The sequence below is a fragment of the Apium graveolens genome, chromosome 10, assembly GCF_009905375.1.
Source record: "Apium graveolens cultivar Ventura chromosome 10, ASM990537v1, whole genome shotgun sequence".
Lineage (NCBI taxonomy): Eukaryota > Viridiplantae > Streptophyta > Magnoliopsida > Apiales > Apiaceae > Apium > Apium graveolens.
The window spans coordinates 123,601,709-123,623,543 of record NC_133656.1 but is presented as its reverse complement, the minus strand read 5'-3'; positions in this window follow the sequence as shown (position 1 = coordinate 123,623,543).

The following is a 21,835-nucleotide window of genomic DNA, read 5'->3' as shown; positions in this document are numbered from 1 at the left end:
CCCAGTAATATTTGGAAACCAATAAAGAGGCCCAGGAAGATTTTTGGAAAAAACCCAATAAGGCCCAATAAAGAAGGCCCGGCCCAAATCCAATTAGGATTTGGAATTTAGAAAATACAATACCTTAAATTAAAGCCAAATAAAGAAGGCTAGTGGAAGACCAGGATTCAGATCGAAATCCAGGTCGTGAATCCTGCCCGAAAACTTTCGAACAGGCACCCAAAAATAACGGGTCAAAAAGACCAGGGTTCAGGTCGAATTCCAGGTCATGGATTCTGCCCGAAATTATTCGACTAGACACACGAAAACAACGGAAATAATAGGACTGAATTGAGGTCGAAACTTCGACCAGGAATGAGGTCGAATAAACCAAACATCTCTCAAGAATGGGGATTAAAAACCCAGGTCGAAGTTCGACTAGGATCCTGGTCGAATTCCAGGTCGTGGATCCTAGTCAAAATCCGTCGACCAGGAAGCAAGAGAATCAAAGAATTTTCGAACAGGATTCAGGTCGAAATTTCGACTAGAATCCTGGTCGAAATCCTAGTCGAGGCTCAAGACCAGGAGCTAAAAAGTGGGGGAGTTTTCGACCTAGATCCAGGTCGAAAGTTCGACTAGGATCCTGGTCGAATTCCAGGTCGTGGATCCTAGTCGAATTCCTTCGACCAGGATGGCAAGGCTTAGCCCTATTTTGACTAGGATCCAGGTCGAAATTTCGACTAGGATCCTGGTCGAAAAAGGGCTGGAAATCTGAAAAATCTGAAAATTAGGGAAAAATCCAGAAATTAAGGATAAATCCCAGAAAATTAGGGAAAAATCCCAGAAAATTAGGGAAAAATCCAGAAATTAAGGATAAATTCCAGAAAATTAGGGGAAAATCCTAGAAAATTAGGGAAAAACCCGGAAAATTAGGGAAAAATCCCAGAAAATTAGGGAAAAATCCAGAAATTAAGGATAAATCCCAGAAAATTAGGGAAAAATCCCAGAAAATTAGGAAAAACCCCGGAAAATTAGGGAAAAATCTCAGAAAATTAGGAAAAAATCCAGAAATCAAGGGAAAAACCCGGAAAATTAGGGAAAATCCAGAAAATTAGGGAAAAATCCCGGAAATAAGGGAAAAATTCCTGGAAATTAAGATAATTCCTGAATAAAAGGAAAATTCATTGTAAATGTGTAGGTCGCTCCACACTTTACGGAAAAATGAAACCCTGTAAGGGAACAAATAGACTTAACTTCTACGAAACCTAATCAATGTTTCCCAAAAGTTGGGGGGCAAATGATAGGGATAAATAAATTATGATAGTATAATTAAATACTGCATTAATTGTACAAGGTGTGGACTGCTAGGCCCAATAAAAAGATGTATGACATTCAGACCGGAAAGGTTAACATGCTGATCAGGCCTGATGGACCAGATCAGGCCTGATGGAACAAAGAAGCCCCAAAAACCCTGATTATTAATTAATTTCGTAATTAATTAATAAGGGAAAAATCAGCTATTGAGAAGAGTCCCGATAAGGATATAAATCCTTACAGATTAGCCTCAAGGGGACCTAAAAGGATAAGGAATCAGTTTCCTACTATCTAGGACTCCAAAGTCCATTCTAATTATGAGACTTGCCCACCAAGTCTCCTATACCAAGTCCAATTCAAGGACTCCCAACATCTATATTAAGGGGCCTCATCCCACAGATCAGAACTACGTTTTTTGACTTGATCCTTGGCAATCAGCAAGGTACGTAGGCATCTTGTTAAGGCATACTGAGTCACGAAACACAAGAGCATTCAAATCGAGCCTTGGAGCTCACGTTCCTTATTATTAAACACATCAATTATATATATTAGTTTTAAATCCATAACAGAAGGAGATCAGGATTCTCTGATCTCACAAGAAAAGGAATCTGCTACAGTCACTACTTCTCCATCAACTCCAACTCAGGAAGCTGTTAATGAAAAGGCCAACACACCATCTGTGTCTCTTGTTCAAAAGACTGTATCTCCTGTTAATACAGGCACAAGTGCTGATATTGATATGCAGACCTTGGTTGTGCCTGAAGTAATTTGCTTAAAAGCTCCAACAGCAACTAATCCATCAAGAACACCTGTTACTGATGCTGCTCAAACTCCAGAATTATCTACTACACCTTCTCTGTATCTAGATGCTAATGATCAGAATATAGGTGAGCATCAGGATATGGCTGTTAATCAGAACTTGGAACTAGATCAGCAATTAGAGGATGCTGCTGATGACTCCATTGCTACTCATACTGTTCTTTTATCAGAAGATACTGATTCTGTAAGTTCTGATACTGTAAATACTGGAGATACTAGTGATGCTGCTCCAAATACAGATGCTGATGAAGCAGGTCCTTCAGCACATGCCCCTCAACAAACTGTTCTTAAATCTGAACTTGTTAAGAAGTTTGTTACAAGAGAAGCACCAGTGTCTTGGAGTGAAACTCCTACATGACAGGAGTGGACTAAGGAATGGAACTCAGTCACCTGTGCTCCATCTGCACAGAATCTGGCTGAGCACTTGACAAAAGCTGATGAACTGTTAAATACTGATGATTTCAAAACACAGCTTGAAGTCACTGCATTGAGTACTAAACATTTACAAGGTCTCCATTCAACTACTCATGCAAAGTTACATATCTTAAGGGAAGAATTCATGAAGCAAGAACAAGTTCAAAAGATTGATAAGAAAGAGTTCTTCCAACCTACCTTTGACAAGGTTGCTTATATTGAGAAGACTCAAGAGACCCAACAAGCTCAGATTGATGATATTCTGAAAAATCAAGCTTCTCAGCAATCTCAACTTAATGAAATCCAAGCCTCAGTGGAATTGCTTGTCTCTCTTCTATTACCTGCTGATGCCAAAAAGGGGGAGAAAGTAATTAAGTCCAAATGCAAAACTGATAAGACACTGAAAGGGAAGGATGATGAAAAGGATGATCAAGAAAACTGTAACGACTGAGAATTTTACGTCGTAATTAAGAAAATAAAGTATGTGTTATGTGATGAGATTATAATTATGTGACTAAGTGATGATTATTTGTCGTATCTGTATACTAGAGTTTAGGAGCGTGGATAAAAACGTTCCAATTTAAAGAGTCAGCTTAGAAGTCGAGCTGTGGTGTCGGGCCGTTAGGTAGAACGGAACCCGTCCTAATATGGAATTAAATAATATAAAATGTGAATTATATGTGAAGTGAATGAATAAATAAAGTATTTTGTCCGAAGAGACGTGTTGATTGGTAAAGAAAATGAGAAGCGTAATCGAAACGCTGAGCGTCGGGCCGTCAGGCTGAACGTGACCCGGTACGCGTAAAAGAGGATAAAGATTAAAGAGGGATAGATTCTATAATCCGACCTAAGTCATCTTGTGACTATATATATGTGATTGCTTGACTGTATGCATGACTATGTGTTTTGTGTCAATTTTGTGAATTTTAAAGGAATTATGTGATTTAAGTAAAGGTTTAATTAACCTTCGCGTATTTTTATAAAATCACCCGAGAAGGATAAACACATGGGATTTGTTCTGTTATCTTCACAAAGGTCCTAGAGACTTTTTAAAAATAATAAGTGAATTTGATTGTCGATCTTTGCATTTTTAAATTGATTTTATGTGGAAAATGTATTTATTAAAGCAAGATTGCGAAATTCATATAAAATCAACCGTTCGCTCAAATTCTTATTATGAGTAATGGATAAAAAGCTAATTTCGAGACCTACGTGTTAAAATTTTCATTTTCAATAATCCTCGACTTTCCGAGAGAGAAATATTTTTATTTTCAATTTCGTTGCATTTGAGTAAAAAGAGAAAGAAAGTGCAAATTAAAAAGGGAGTTATTAGATTACCATTTTTCCCTTGTGTTGGGGGAGTATAAATTACTCCTTCCTCCCATTTTCTTCTTTCTTTCCGTGCACTCACTCTTTTCTCTCCTCTTTTTCTTTCACTCTCACTCTCTCTCTCTCGAACAACTCTCTCTCGGCAACTCTCTCTCTCTCTTTGATTTCTCTCGGTATATTGTCTCTCCCTCTCTAATTCTTTGAAACCCACCATGAATCATCAACCTTATTCCATACAAGAGCTTTAATTCATGTGCATGTGTGTGTTTGTGCTTGCATGCAAAATGTGTGTGTGTTTTTGAGTTCGGTTTTGAGCCGAGAATCGAGGGCTTACTTGATTAGTTCGTGTTCTGTGATTTTTGTGCTGAAATCAGATTGCATGTGGTGTTGCTGCATTTCTTTTGTTAAGAAATTGGGGGTTCCGTGGTTGGACACCCTCGAATGAGGGCACCACCGTGAAGCCACCGCCACCGGTGATGAACTCCGGTGAACCGGTGGTGAGCTATGATGTTAAAAAAAACTGAGCTCTAGAACCTTAAGATCACTTATTTATGTTTGCATGTGATGTTTTGATTAAAAGGCCGAATGGCCCTTACTATTTTAAAGGAATCAAGTTGATTGTGTTGAAATGCATGAGTTATTGATTTGATATTGAAATATAGGTGGATTTGTGATTCAAGGATTAAGAATATCAAGTTGCATGTTTGTTTTAAAAAAGGCCGAATGGTTTTAATCTTTAAAGTTGTTTGATTTGAGTTAACTTGTTTAAAATGATGATGGATTGTGATTATATTAAAAAGGAATGAAATTGTTGTTGCATGCTAAGTTTAAGTTCGAATTTTTGGTATTAATGAGAAAGAAAATTGATTTTGTGAGATAAACTTGGTAAACACTAAGTATAAATGGCCTAAAAATGATTGCATGCTAGTTTTAAAAAGGATCAAGATGTGCATGTCATTGATTTGTCCTTGAGAAGTAAAATTGAGTTTTGCTGAATTAAATTAAGTTAAAAGGGACTAATTTGATGAATGAATGGATGCATGTTGTGATTTAGGTGAAAATCGATTGTGTTAAGAAACTTAGTTGGCTTACTTGATAAAGATAAAATGTTTGATAGCATGATAAGTTAAAATTGAATTGCATGCGCGCAAGTATGTATGATTGGTTCGAATTTTTATGATTAAAATGAAGAAGAATGATACTTTAATAGCTTTGAATGAGTTGTGTGTATATATGTGAGTTAAAGTGGGTATTTGGTGGATTTTGTGTAAGGCCGAATAGGCCATAAGGAATGAAAGTCAAATTACTTGGTTTTTGTGATTAAAAGGATGATTGAAAGTGTATAAGTAAATATTTATGAATTTGTTGCTTGATTATAGTATGTGGCTCGAATTAAGGAGCAAAAGAAAAGGGAACTAAGTTGATTAATATAAGTGATAGTTATGCACGTAAATGTTTGGTTGTAAATAAGTCTTGTACTCGTAAAAGAGAGTCGTGTTAGTGTGATTTGAGACATAGCCAAGGTCAAGCGAGTACGCTTTGATTGCTAAGTATATAAGGATATAAAAGCTACGAGAAAGGATTATGCTATGTGCTAAGTGCTATGTGCTTATATGTATAAGCTATATTCGTATGCTCGAGTCAAGGATATAATCGAGTTATCGTAAAGTGTGATCGTTCCGAGAACGAGAGTTGGGAATCTAATTAAGATTTTGGTTTTATTGTAGATTCGGAGCGTGAGGGCATTCAGGCTAGGAAATGAAAGGATTTACTAGGTGGCAGTAGTTCAACCCTCAGGAAAGCAAATTCAGGAAAGTAACTTTGATTACTTGTGTAAATGATTATAAAGGAAATGTTGTTCATACCATGTAGAGTATTGAACTGTTTAGGCATGAAACCCTTGTTTTATGAGACCCGTATTTTATGAAACCCTGTTATTGATTTAAAGAATCCCTGTTCTTGATAACCTGTTATTGAAAGCCTATTGATTTCACTCATTGATAACCTGACCATTCTGTTCAAGTTACTTATAATGCCATGAACCATATTGAACCTATTGATTATCTTGGTCAACTCTGTTTAATGATACCCTGATTCTCTTGATCACCCTATTGATCCCTAAGTCAATGCTGATCTTTCTTATTTAGTGCCTTGTCGTCCTTGATACATAATTCTTGTGAATTGTTCCTTGTATATCTTTGATTCACTCCCTGAACTTTGTTTCTTTAAAATCTGAATTAAGAATGAGTTTCGACTTGAAAGAGTCTGAATGATTTCAAATGCTTGGTAATGATAAAATGAATTTTAGAAAACCTATTTGTTTTTCCAACTCAAGGTTTTCCAAATGAATTCCTGATGGATTGGATTGAGACGTAAGAGGCTAGTGGGACTAGTCCAGTCATGGTAAGAGGCTAGTGGGACTAGTCCAATTTAAGGCTGAAATTATGCCGATTGGTACCTTAAAGACCAGAATGGAGGTCGATACGGGCTGATCACCCGTATATAATGAAATGGAAAGATAAAGTGATCCAATCAAGGGTTCTAATTGAGTATTTAAAAGGGAACTGAAACTTTTATTCAGTAAATTGATTTTTGAAATGAAAATGGTTTATATTGCTTTGAAAAGAGTTGATTTTGTCATTGTGGAGCTTAAAGCTCGAGAACCCTGATTCTTAAAATTGTTGATCATATGATTGATTCTATATCTTGAAATACTGTTGCTTTCCTCTATCGAAAGATCTATTTTGATCCTATAATGAATTGTGATGAATGTCGGCTTTCGTCCTGTTTCGAGCCTTGTTTCTTGAAAGCCCTACTATTCTTCAGATACCTTTCCTTATCCCAAAAAAAAACGGAAATCTGCCACCTAGATTAATTAAAGTAGAATGCCCTAGTTTGTTCAAAGTATATTGTGATTTGATATTGTAGAACTGCTATATAGTTACTTGCTGAGTTTTATACTCATTTGTTTTGTCTTAATCTAACCATGGCAGTTAAGCAAGAAGATGGCCAGGCTTAGGCGCACTGCTCGTAAGAGCGTACGTGGTGGTCCCTACCGTGTTGAGGGCTTCCGGTTGCCAGAGTAGGTAGTGGTTTTTATGAGTGAGCTCGCGCCTAGAAAGAAGTGTATAAAGATACAATGGGTTATCTGTCGGTTCCCAGCCGGAATCGATATTGTTTATTTAATAGTATTTCGGGTTTGTAAGTTATATTTTGTGATTGGTAGTTGTAACCTTGTTTCATACTTTATCCTGTTAGTAGGAAATCGGGGTTTATGCGTATTTAGTTATTAGATTAGAGGTGTGTGAGTCCTCATTTCCTAACCCCGAGATTGAGGGCGTCACAAGTTGGTATCAGAGCGACAGGATCTAGTCCCTGAGACAAGTTAGGTTTTAAAAAAAGGGGTATTTTGGGAATATATCTATATCGTGAGAGAGTTCGACTCATGTAGAGTTGTGTTAGACTATTAAGGTATAGTCTAAGGGAAGTGTTGATTGGTAAAGTGGAAACTAGAGTTAGGGTGTGAGTTAGCTGGAAGCTTTATTTAACCCTAACATTGTTTCTTGGTTGCTATTTTGTGTTTTCTCTCAGGATCCTAGTAGTGGTAGTGACTCAGACTCAGAGATTAGCTTGACTGGTACCCCTGTGGACCCCGTTCCACCCTCTCCAGAGGAACCTGTGTATGTTAGTTCAGACCCAGAGGAGGACCCTTCTGAGCGTAGTGAGATCCCCATGCAGATTTCACCCCTGAGGCCTGATTCAGAGACCCCTGCCCCTGAGCCAGAGTCGGAGATGCCTAAGACTGTTCCTGTCAGTGTTGGTGGCAAGTTAGCCCAGGACCGAGACTTTGTGTACTCCCGCATTCCTGAGTTGGGAGCTTTGGTAGATAGGTTGATTCGAGACTTTAGGCAGAGGACTTCAGTGGTGATGGAGGAGTAGAGAGCTAGGATTCGGTTGGTGGAGCAGGTTGCCAGGAGGAGATTGGATGAGGGACCATCCACTAGTGATACTGATGCTGAGGCCCGGAGGCTGCATAAGATCATTCGCTGGATGTTGGTTGTGTTGAGAGAGATTCTAGATTATTAGACGGGACTGTTGGTTGAGCCCGTAGATTGTTATTGTTGTTTTCAGCGTCGGTAGGCTTTGGGGTACTTGGTCAGATGCCGGGATCCCTTTTTCATTTATCTCGTTGTATTTCAGACCAGTGTAGTAGTAGTAGTTGGAAGTTAGGGTTAGATAGGGGGATGTTTTCCAGTTTTTCCTCTGTTTAACCCTGCTATTTATTGTACCTTGTTTCTGAACCTTAATATCCAGAATATTCCCTATGTAACCTATTGATTAAATAAATCTATTATCTTGCTTTCCTTTGTGCACCTTGATTATCTTATAAACTGTTCTCAATGCCATATTTTAAATACAACCATGTTTTCATATAACCATGTTTAAAGATCATAAAACCCTATTTCGTGCCATGATAAAACAACACTGATATGAGAATTATGTAGTAATAGGATTGCATGTGCAAATTGGGTAAAACTTAAAACCCACAAAAGAGATTTCATAGAAACTGTTGTTAAATATATACATGCCATGCTATCGTATTGCTAAATAATTGCTCAATCAGGTTTGTAAGAAATGGCCAACTCACCATATCACCAAGAAGAAGAAATTCCCACCCAAGACCCAGAAATAAACCCAGAAACCACCATGATGAGCAGACTTGCTCAGCTTTTGCAACCACCTGTGGCCCCAAAAGTTGGAAATTTCAAGCACTTTCAATCCGTTCATCCCCCAGAGTTCTTAGGTTTGCCAGACCCAATTAAAGCACAGTCGTGGTTGAGAGAGATGGAAAAAGCTTTTGGATTAGCCGAAGTTAAGGATGATAAGAAAGTTCAGTACGCAAGTTATTATCTGAAAGATGAAGCAAGTTTCTGGTGGGAGTCGTCTAAGGCGTTGTTGGAAGGCAAAGACTTATCTTGGGAGAAGTTTACCGAGATGTTTCTGAAAAAGTATTTAGAAAGCTATATGCAAGATCAGTTGGAGATGAAATTCTTGGATCTTAGACAGGAGGAAATGTCGGTGGCAGAATATGAGGTGAAGTTTTCAGAATTGTCAAGGTTTGTACCTGAGTACGTGAATACTGAAGCAAAGAAGGCTAAGAGGTTCCAGCAGGGACTTAAGCCGTGGATTAGGAGTCAAATAGCAATGTTGGAGATCAAGAACTATGCTGCATTGGTTCAGAAAGCAATGATAGTGGAAGGTGAGCGGGAAGCTACTCGAATAGAAAATGAAGGAAGAAAGAGGAAGTTTGAAAGCTCTAAGCAAGAGCAAGGAAGCTCAAAGTTCAGAGGGAAGTTTGGGAAGAATGGTGGAGGTCAGAACCAAAAGTTCCAGAAGTTTAGACCCGGGAATGGAGCTCAGAAGAACCGTTTCCAGAAAGCTGGACAACCGGGAAAGGATAGCAGACCCCAGATGCAAGAATGCATGAACTGTGGAAAGAGACACTCGGGGAGGTGTAATAAGCTGGACATAACATGTTTTAAGTGCAACCAGAAGGGGCATTATTCTTCAGAATGTTCAAATGGAGTAAGGAAACCTGATTTGGCCTGTTTCAGGTGTGGTAAAGTGGGCCATATGGCTAGAAATTGTAAGGAGCCTGTGCAGAAGACTAATGTTATCAGAATTGCTGGACCGCCGTCTCTCCCAGCACCATCCGCTCAACCCAGGGCTAGAACCTTTAACATGACAATGAAAGATGCGGTGCAAGAGGTGGACATGGTAGTAGGTATGCTTGTTATAAACTCAGTAGAAGTAAAAGTTTTGATGGATTCTGGAGCAACTAGATCTTTTATCTCTGAAAGTATTCTTGATAAAGTAAAATGTGTTGCGTACCCTCTAGAGCCTAATTTGATTATAGAGGTAGCAAATCAAGAGAAAGTTGTTGTTATTAAGATTTGTCCTGATTGTGATGTGTCTATAGAAGGTCGGCATTTTTCTGCTGACTTAATTCCTTTTAAGTTAGGAGAATTTGAGGTTATACTAGGAATGGATTGGTTGTGAAACCAGAGGCGCAAATAGAGTGTAAAAGTAAGGAAGTGAAGTTAAAAACCAAGGATGGTGAGGAAGTGATATTTAAAGGAAAGAGGCAAGAGAAGAAATTTCTAACGGCTATTGAGGCGAGAAGATTAATACGTCAAGGATGCGAAGTTTATTTGGCTCACATCGTGGACGTGGAGAAAGAATCTGTAAAGATCGATGATATTCCGGTAGTAAGAGATTTTCCGGACGTGTTTCTAGATGAATTGCCTGGACTACCTCCAGACAGAGAGATCGAGTTTACGATTGACTTGGCTCCTGGTACGGAACCAGTATCGAAAGATCCCTATCGCATGGCGCCGGTTGAAATAAAGGAATTGGCAGCTCAATTGCAAGAGTTGTTGGACAAAGGAGTAATCCGACCGAGTGTATCCCCGTGGGGTGCACCGGTGTTGTTTGTAAAGAAAAAGGATGGAAGCATGCGATTCTGTATCGATTACCGTGAGCTGAATAAGTTGACGACCAAGAATAAGTACCCTCTACCGTGGATCGACGACTTGTTCGACCAATTGAAAGGAGCTTCGTGTTTTTCAAAAATTGATCTAAGATCTGGGTATCATCAATTAAAGATCAAAGCGGAAGATATACCCAAGACAGCATTCCGAACAAGATACGGACACTATGAGTTTTTGGTGATGGCATTTGGCTTGACGAATGCGCCAGCTGCATTTATGGATCTTATGAACAGAGTGTTCAAGCAGTATTTGGACAAGTTCGTGATTGTGTTTATCGACGATATACTGATTTACTCCAAGACGGAAGAAGATTATAAGGAGCATTTGAGGATTTCCTTGGAAATTCTGCGAAAAGAGAAGCTGTATGCGAAGTTTTCAAAGTGTGAATTTTGGCTAAAGGAAGTGCAATTCCCTGGTCATGTAGTCAATAAAGAAGGAATTAAAGTGTACCCAGCCAAGATAGAAGCTGTAATGAATTGGGAAAGACCCAAGACTCCGACGGAAGTCAGAAGTTTTCTGGGATTAGCCGGATACTATAGAAGATTTGTGCAAGATTTCTCAAAGATTGCCGTTCCATTGACAAAGTTGACGAGAAAGAACGAGAAGTTTATTTGGACAGAAAAGTGTGAGGAAAGTTTCCAAGAGTTAAAGAAGAGATTAGTAACCGCCCCAGTGTTGGTAGTACCAGATTATAAAGGGGAATTTGTAATATTCAGTGATGTTTCATATAAAGGACTTGGATGCGTGTTAATGCAACACGGGAAGGTAATAGCATATGCGTCAAGGCAACTCAAGCCGCATGAGCAAAAGTATCAAACGCACGATTTGGAATTGGCAGCAATTGTATTTGCCCTTAAGATTTGGAGGCATTATTTGTACGGAGAAAAGTGCGAGATTTATACGGACCATAAGAGCTTAAAGTATATATTTACCCAGAAAGAACTGAATATGCGACAAAGAAGGTGGTTGGAATTGATCAAAGATTATGATTGTGCGATAAACTATCATCCTGGAAAGGCAAATGTGGTAGCTGATGCTTTAAGTCGAAAGGAAAGGTTAAATATGTTAACGTCATCGGAAGAATTAATCAAGGACTTTGAAAAGATGGAAATAGAGGTGCAGACTCCAGAATGTGGAGATGAAGCTATTTATGCAATGCTGTTTCAACCTAAAATTTTAGAAAAGATTCGATGCTGTCAAGAGCAAGTGATGAATCGCGAAAAGAATAAGTTGACGGGAGAAGAAACAAAAGCTCAAAAGGATGGAAAAGGGATATACCGTGTTAACTCACGTATTTGGATATCTAATATTGTGGAACTAAAGCATGAGATTTTGCAAGAAGCGCATAACTCGAGATTTTCGATTCACCCTGGGAGTACGAAGATGTACCAGGATTTGAAAGAAAATTTTTGGTGGCCAAACATGAAAAAGGAAATTGCGGAATAGATAAGTAAATGTTACACGTGCCAAAGAGTTAAAACGGAACATCAAAGGCCAAGCAGATTGCTTCAGCCACTGGACATACCTGAATGGAAATGGGAACATATCGCGATGGATTTTGTGGTAGGATTACCTAAAACCAAGTCAAATCACGATGCGATTTGGGTGGTAATCGATCGGTTGACCAAGTCAGCATATTTCTTGCCGATAAATGAAAGGTTTTCATTAGAGAAGTTGGTCAAACTGTATCTGGATGAGATCGTGATGCGTCATGGAGTTCATGTATCTATCGTGTCTGATAGAGATCCAAGGTTTAATTCGAGATTTTGGCGATAATTCCATGATCATTTGGGAACGAAATTGAAAATGAGTACGGCATATCATCCGCAGACAGACGGAAAAAGTGAAAGGACAATTCAGACGACTGAAGATATGTTGCGAACCTGCGCAATAGATTTCAAAGGAAATTGGGACGATCATTTGCCCTTAATTGAGTTTTCCTACAACAACAGTTATCACGCAAGTATTGGAATGCCACCTTATGAAGCGTTGTATGGAAGAAAGTGTAGATCCCCTACTTATTGGGACGAAGTTGGTGAGCGCAAGTTAATTGGCCCAGAGCTAGTTCAGCAAACGAAGGAAAAGGTTGAAATGATACGAAAGAGATTAATTACAGCTCAAGACCGACAGGCAAAGTACGCGAATCAAGAACGAAAAGATGAGCAATTTGAAACTGGAGACAAAGTCTTGTTGAAGATATCTCCTTGGAAAGGTTTAACTCGATTTGGAAAGAAAGGAAAGCTGAGTCCAAGGTACATTGGACCATTTAAAGTATTGCGACAAGTTGGGAAAGTGGCGTATGAATTGGCACTGCCGCCGCAAATGCAATATCTGCACAATGTGTTTCATGTATCTCTCCTGAAGAAGTATAATGCTGATGTGAGCCATGTGATCAAGTTGGAACCAGTGGAAATCCAACCAGATTTATCCTATGTAGAACAACCAGTGCGAATTTTGGATCGAAAAGAAAGGACGCTTAGAAATAAAGTTGTACCTCTAGTTAGAGTGTTGTGGAGAAATCCGTTAGTCGAAGAATCGACTTGGGAATTAGAAAGCGAAATAAAAGAAAAGTATCCCCATCTGTTTGCTTAGATTAGATTCTGGGGACAGAATCCTTTTAAGGAGGGTAGATTATAATGACTGAGAATTTTGCGTCGTAATTAAGAAAATAAAGTATGTGTTATGTGATGAGATTATAATTATGTGACTAAGTGATGATTATTTGTCTTATCCGTATACTAGAGTTTAGGAGTGTGGATAAAAACGTTCCAATTTAAAGAGTCAGCTTAGAAGTCGAGCTGTGGTGTCGGGCCGTCAGGTAGAACGGAACCCGTCCTAATATGGAATTAAATAATATAAAATGTGAATTATATGTGAAGTGAATGAATAAATAAAGTATTTTGTCCTAAGAGACGTGTTGATTGGTAAAGAAAATGAGAAGCGTAATCGAAACGCTGAGCGTCGGGCCGTCAGGCTGAACGTGACCCGGTACGCGTAAAAGAGGATAAAGATTAAAGAGGGCTAGATTCTATAATCCGACCTAAGTTATCTTATGACTGTATATGTGTGATTGCTTGACTGTATGCATGACTATGTGTTCTGTGTCAATTTTGTGAATTTTAAAGGAATTATGTGATTTAAGTAAAGGTTTAATTAACCTTCGCGCATTTTTATAAAATCACCCGAGAAGGATAAAAACATGGGATTTGTTCTGTTATCTTCATAAAGGTCTTAGAGACTTTTTAAAAATAATAAGTGAATTTTATTGTTGATCTTTGCATTTTTAAATTGATTTTATGTGGAAAATGTATTTATTAAAGCAAGATTGCGAAATTCATATAAAATCAACCGTTCGCTCAAATTTTTATTATGAGTAATGGATAAAAAGCTAATTTCGAGACCTACGTGTTAAAATTTTCATTTTCAATAATCCTCGACTTTCCGAGAGAGAAATATTTTTATTTTGAATTTCGTTGCATTTGAGTAAAAAGAGAAAGAAAGTGCAAATTAAAAAGGGAGTTATTAGATTACCATTTTGCCCTTGTGTTGGGGGAGTATAAATTACTCCTTCCTCCCCATTTTCTTCTTTCTTTCCATGCACTCACTCTTTTCTCTCCTCTTTTTCTTTCACTCTCACTCTCTCTCTCTCGAACAACTCTCTCTCGGCAACTCTTTCTCTTTCTCTCTCTCTTTGATTTCTCTCGGTATATTGTCTCTCCCTCTCTAATTCTTTGAAACCCACCATGAATCATCAACCTTATTCCATACAAGAGCTTTAATTCATGTGCATGTGTGTGTTTGTGCTTGCAAGCAAAGTGTGTGTGTGTGTGTTTTTAAGTTCGGTTTTGAGCCGATAACCGAGGGCTTGCTTGATTAGTTCCTGTTCTGTGATTTTTGTGCTGAAATCAGATTGCATGTGGTGTTGCTGCATTTCTTTTGTTAAGAAATTGGGGGTTTCATGGTTGGAAACCCTCGAATGAGGGCACCACCGTGATGCCACCGCCACTGGTGATGAACTCCGGTGAACCGGTGGTGAGCTATGATGTTAAAAATAACTGAGCTCTAGAACCTTAAGATCACTTATTTATGTTTGCATGTGATGTTTTGATTAAAAGGCCGAATGGCCCTTACTATTTTAAAGGAATCAAGTTGATTGTGTTGAAATGCATGAGTTATTGATTTGATGTTGAAATATAGGTGGATTTGTGATTCAAGGATAAAGAATATCAAGTTGCATGTTTGTTTTTGAAAAAGGCCGAATGGTTTTAATCTTTAAAGTTGTTTGATTTGAGTTAACTTGTTTAAAATGATGATGCATTGTGATTAGATTAAAAAGGAATGAAATTGTTGTTGCATGCTAAGTTTAAGTTTGAATTTTTGGTATTAATAAGAAAGGAAATTGATTTTGTGAGATAAACTTGGTAAACACTAAGTATAAATGGCCTAAAAGTGATTGCATGCTAGTTTTAAAAAGGATCAAGATGTGCATGTCATTGATTTGTCCTTGAGAAGTAAAATTGAGTTTTGCCGAATTAAATTAAGTTAAAAGGGACTAATTTGATGAATGAATGGATGCATGTTATGATTTAGGTGAAAATCGATTGTGTTAAGAAACTTAGTTGGCTTACTTGATAAAGATAAAGTGTTTGATAGCATGATAAGTTAAAATTGAATTGCATGCGCGCAAGTATGTATGATTGGTTCGAATTTTTATGATTAAAATGAAGAAGAATGATACTTTAATAGCTTTGAATGAGTTGTGTGTATGTATGTGAGTTAAAGTGGGTATTTGGTGGATTTTGTGTAAAGCCGAATAGGCCATAAGGAATGAAAGTCAAATTACTTGGTTTTTGTGATTAAAAGGATGACTGAAATTGTATAAGTAAATATTTAGGAATTTGTTGCTTGATTATAGTCTGTGGCTAGAATTAAGGAGCAAAAGAAAAGGGAACTAAGTTGATTAATATAAGTGATAGTTATGCACGTAAATGTTTGGTTGTAAATAAGTCTTGTACTCATAAAAGAGAGTCGTGTTAGTGTGATTTGAGACATAGCCAAGGTCAAGCGAGTACGCTTTGATTGCTAAGTATATAAGGATATAAAAGCTACGAGAAAGGATTATGCTATGTGCTAAGTGCTATGTGCTAAGTGCTATGTGCTTATATGTATAAGCTATATTCGTATGCTCGAGTCAAGGATATAATCGAGTTATCGTAAAGTGTGATCGTTCCGAGAACGAGAGTTGGGAATCTAATTAAGATTTTGGTTTTATTATAGATTCGGAGCGTGAGGGCATTCAGGCTAGGAAAGGAAAGGATTTACTAGGTGGCAGTAGTTCAACCCTCAGGAAAGCAAATTCAGGCAAGTAACTCTGATTACTTGTGTAAATGATTATAAAGGAAATGTTGTTCATACCATGTAGAGTATTGAACTGTTTAAGCATGAAACCCTTATTTTATGAGACCCATGTTTTATGAAACCCTGTTATTAATTTAAAGAATCTCTGTTCTTGATAACCTGTTATTGATAAGCCTATTGATTTCACTTATTGATAACCTGACCTTTCTGTTCAAGTTACCTATAATGCCAAGAATCATATTGAACCTATTGATTATCTTAACTCTGTTTAATGATACCCTGATTCTCTTGATCACCATATTGATCCCTAAGTCAATGTTGATCTTTCTTATTTAGTGCCTTGTTGTCCTTGATACATAATTCTTGTGAATTGTTCCTTGCGTATCTTTGATTCACTCCCTGAACTTTGTTTCTTTAAAATCTGAATTAAGAATGAGTTTCGACTTGAAAGAGTCCGAATGATTTCAAATGCTTGGTAATGATAAAATGAATTTTAGAAAACCTATTTGTTTTCCAACTAAAGGTTTTCCAAATGAATTCCTGATGGATTGGATTGAGACGTAAGAAGCTAGTGGGACTAGTCCAGTCTTGGTAAGAGGCTAGTGGGACTAGTCCAATTTAAGGCTGAAATTATGCCGATTAGTACCTTAAAGACCAGAATGGAGGTCGATACGGGCTGATCACCCGTATATAATGAAATGGAAAGATAAAGTGATCCAATCAAGGGTTCTAATTGAGTATTTAAAAGGGAACTGAAACTTTTTTCAGTAAATTGATTTTTGAAATGAAAATGGTTTATATTGCTTTGAAAAGAGTTGATTTTGTCATTGTGGAGCTTAAAGCTCGAGAACCCTGATTCTTGAAATTGTTGATCATATGATTGATTCTATATCTTGAAATACTGTTGCTTTCCTCTATCGAAAGATCTATTTTGATCCTATAATGTATTGTGATGAATGTCGGCTTTCGTCTTGTTTCGAGCCTTGTTTCTTGAAAGCCCTACTATTCTTCAGATACCTTTCCTTATCCCAAAGAAAAAAAATGGAAATCTGCCACCTAGATTAATTAAAGTAGAATGCCCTAGTTTGTTCAAAGTATATTGTGATTTGATATTGTAGAACTGCTATATAGTTACTTGCTGAGTTTTATACTCTTTTCTTTTGTTTTAATCTAACCATAGCAGTTAAGCAAGAAGATGGCCAGGCTTAGGCGCACTACTCGTAAGAGCGTACCTGGTGGTCCCTACCGTGTTGAGGGCTTCCGGTTGCCAGAGCAGGTAGTGGTTTTTATGAGTGAGCTCGCGCCTAGAAAAAAGTGTATAAAGATACAATGGGTTATCTGTCGGTTCCCAGCCGGAATCGATATTTTTTATTTAATAGTATTTCGGGTTTGTAAGTTATATTTTGTGATTGGTAGTTGTAATCTTGTCTCATACTTTATCCTGTTGATCCTGTTACTAGGAAATCGGGGTTTATGCGTATTTAGTTATTAGATTAGAGGTGTGTGAGTCCTCATTTCCTAACCCCGAGATTGAGGGCATCACAGAAACTCTGGAATGGGTAGAGGTCATAGTCAAGGTAGAGGTTTCTCATCAGGAAAAGCTGAAATCACAAGTCACATGACAAGTTCTGATACTGGGAAAATAATTAGTTCTGCTACTAGTAAGAGGAAAAGTTCTGATGAACTTTTAGATCTTGATGAAAAAATGTCAAGACAGTTATTTCTTCAGGAAAATCCAGGAATGGACTTGGAGAGTTTAATGGAAGAAGAAGCCAGACTTAAATCAGAGAAAGTCACATCTAAATCTGAAGCTTCTGGTAAGAAGACACTTCCAAAACTCAAAGGCATTATGATAAAAGAAAGGACAAATACTGAAGCAACATTGGCTAAATCACAACCGCAAATAGATCCAAGATCCAAGGGTAAAGAAAAGGTTGGTGAACATATCAAGGTTTATGTGCCTCCTGAGAATAAAGAAATCACTGATGAAAAGGATGATCTTGCTCTGACTTCAAGAAAAGTTTTTAAGACAACCTCTGACATAGCTCAAGTTGTTTAGAGTCAAGAGACAGTAAGTTCTGATATTTCGAAGAAACAAGTAACCTCTGACATAGGTCAAGTTAACTTGATATCAGAAGATAGATCAAAGACACTCCTACCAGGATTCACTAAAGCAAAACAGACGCAACCTTTGAAGACTGCTGCAAGTGGTTTTGAAGCAAGAGTAGTTACTGGAAAGGAAGCAGGAGATAAAACTGGATTGGGAAGTGCTGATGAAAGAAGAATACAGAACACTACCAATGATCCAACTTCCTTGAGTGAACCAGGTATTGGAGCAACTCCTGAGAGATTGAATCAACTGGAATCTGTACAAATGGTTTACCATACCTACTTGAAAGAACACATCTTGTTGTACTTCATGATAGATGGTAGGGTTTATCATATAAGGCAAAATGCCATTCCATTGAAGTATTTTGAAGAATTGGAGCATGTACTATTCTTACTTCAAGTGAATGACAGATTGACAGGAAGTGCTGCAAACTATTTGAAGGATCAGATTCAGAGACAGAAAAGGCTTTATTCTGTTATGTCTGACAGCACATATGTTCCAAAGTACAGAGATCACAAGGGTGATATAGTTGAAATGAAGCCCAACACTGCTAAGATTATAACTACCTTTCTGGGTTACAGGGCTGTGGAATTCAATCTTGAGTCTGATAAGGCATATTTGATCAGACTGGATCAGGATATGAAAAAAGCTAAGATTAATGATCTCAGAATTGCAATCTTTCAAATTGGTGAAGATACTGCAGAGCTTAAAGATGCTAAAAGGAGGATGATTGATGAACTTAGATATGCTGAGAAATGTTTGTTAAAGAACTATCTCAGAACAACTCCTGACCTTAGAGAGATCAGAAGATGAAGCCAAATAAAGATCTACAACTGATTAAATTCTGATATTTGTACAGACTGAAGCTGTTATCAGAAGTTAAATATTGGTAAAGCTTTAAGGACTGTAAGTTGTAGTTATCTAGTCTAATTCTCATGCATTTGTACTTAATGTTTTTGACATCATCAAATATCTATTAAACTTGTATATTATGCTAATTTACAAGTTAGGGGAGATTGTTAGATATATTTAATAATGTCATGGCTAATATGATTTATGTTTAGTTTTCAGATCTTACTTAAACAGGATAAATCAGTACCTACTGGAAGTCAGGACTTAAGGATATCAGTACTTATATTATCAGGAGATAATCATCAGAAGATGGATATCAGAACTTAAGTATTGAAGGACGTTCAGATAAGGACAGCAGCTGATTAAAGGAAAGAAGATCGAGATAAGCATAAGAAGAGATATGCATGATGAAGGAGTTCTATGAAGAATAGAATGCTTGGAAGAAAAGATATCTGATTGATATATTTTAGGAAGCAGAATTATATTCCATATCAGTTAGCGATTATCTTGTAACTGTGTAGTATATAAACACAGACATAGGGTTTACACTGTAAGTGTTATCATATTCGAGAAGATTATTCAATATAACTCTAGCAGCTCTCGTGATATTTGTTCATCACTGAGAGGTAACAGTTCCATACTGTAACAGAGTTCATTGTTTGAATAAAGTTTGTTTTCTGTTACTTGAGTTATTAGAGTTCGATTTGATTGTACTTTACACTGTATTCACCCCCTCTATAGTGTGTGTGACCTAACAGTCTTAAATTAACTCCATTCATGTTGGAGAAATTTAGGACTTATCCTTACCCCATGCCTAACATGAAGACAAATACTCAATCTAGTACAACAATGGTCCTTGAACCTGTGGAAGTACAAATACAGGAACACCAATGGGGACCTTCCAATGCTGAGACCTTTTCTTTTATACCAATAGCAGCTATGAAACCAACCACTTCATCCTCCTAAAAGGGTGAAGTGAGTAAAAAAAGAGAAAGCAGGCTAACCTTACAATCATGAATGAGAGTGGAGATGAACAAACACCAATAGAGTCACCCTTGGTCAAAAAACCAAAGAAGGCAAAGTAAACTGAGTTGACCACTCTAGCCACCTCTGCATCCTCTCAAAAGGATGTAGTTGTAAACAAAGGTCTTAAACAGACTCTAGAGGCACCCTCTCAAAAGGATGTCTCTATTGAAAAGAGCATTAACCCAAATGCACCATGTAAAGAGTCTGCACAACCATCACTTAAATAAATTCAAGTTTATAGGAGGAGAAATAAGGATGGCACAAACAAGGAGAGCACATCTCTTGAAGCTCCCTCATCCATTCAGGGGGAGCTGCCAACACTCAATACTGAAATTCAAACTCTTATCTCTAAAATTTCTTCTTCATACACATCACCTGAATCAAATTCTCAGGTGCAATCTCATTCAAGTGACTTGGTTCAAGAAACCTTGCTCACCACCCAGACACCTAATTTAGATGGTGAGAGGCTACTAGTTGGGGTAGACCTTGATGATACCATTACAAACATGGGGGATTCATCAGTTTTTATTGAAGACCCCATGGTGATCACAAATGCACCTTCATGTGCAAATTAGCCTTCACAGGCTGTAAGGTTTGAGGGTAGTACTCCTGAGGGGGAGCTATCTAAATCCTCTCCAATTCAATTGGAGGTTCCTGTCATAGGAACAACTCCCTTCAAATCCCTAGCTAAAATTGCATTAACAATTGAAGTTGGGAGTATAATTGCCAATGACCCTGCTATGGGAGAGGCAAGATCATCACATTCATGAGACAGTGATTTGCAAGAAGCACAAGGGTTTGAGGCTGGTGCACATGACAGTAACCCATTCAAATCCCCTCCAATTCAACTGGAGGTTCCCACCACAAGTGGAGAACAATAACTTGTCATAACCATGGAGCCATCTGTGAGTAAAACTGTGACTTCTGTCACAGGTGGTTCTGTTTTATCTCCTTCACATCCAACAAATCAACCTTCCACCTCTCAAGAACCCCATCTCATTTCCCAGTGGCTATAGAAAGCTGCATCTCAACTCTCCACAGTTGTTGATCTCATGGTTGACCAACTTGGTGGACTTGCTCAAATATCACAACAGCTTCTCATATCCAACATGTCTAATCAAGACTACCAGGCCATTATGTTATCCTACCAAACAGATGTTGAGAAACAACAAGCTAAAATAGTTGATGAAGCTGGTCAGGATGAAAACTGTGAAAAATGGTTGGATAAAGAGTTTGCTATTGAAATGGATGATTTGTTAGCCCAATTAGGGAAGAATATCTAACCATCTTGGGGAGCAATACTAGATCCTTAACCACACAGGAAGTATATGATGTGGTGAATGAGGTATACAAGGCTCAAATCAAGGCTTTCCATAACTTTGGAAAAGCACTTCAAATTACTCTCACTGGGCATCAGGAAAAAATAATGAAGATGGTCAGAGAGAAGATGGATCAAATCATTCCCTCACAGATAGAGATCAAGAATAAATTCACAACTTTTGCTGATCAGATGTCTAGGTATGATCTCAGTGGGGTGGAAATCAATATCAAGAATATGAGAACATCATTTCTAGCCCTGCATGACCAAGTTTAAAACCATATCACTCACTTCAATGATTCAAGAATGAAGCTGGATCAAATGCATTCTAGCAGATACACCCCTTCAGCCTTGCTCATGGAAGAAATCAAGAATGCTGTGCAGGATACTTTTGGGGTCTCTACTTCCTTCACATCTCAATCCTCATCTAACTTGCAAGTTCAAGAACTTCAACAACAAGTGTCTACTCTTCAATCTTCCAATGACTCACTAAGTGCACAAGTACAAGCTCTTACATCATTGGTGTAGAGTCAACAGACAGACATCAAAACCCTGGTGGATTCTCACAAGCATCTCCGAATACAGAATTTTGTTGCTTTGGGAGCCATCATGGGGAAGCTCAACATACCATTGCGCTCATTACCTGAAGCTGTAAGGCCAGAAATACCAACTCCCCTACTCATGCCTGTTTCCAAGACTAAGAGGGAGATTAAGGCTAGGAATCAACAATCCAGGGATATAAATCTAGATCTAAAGAGCCAACAG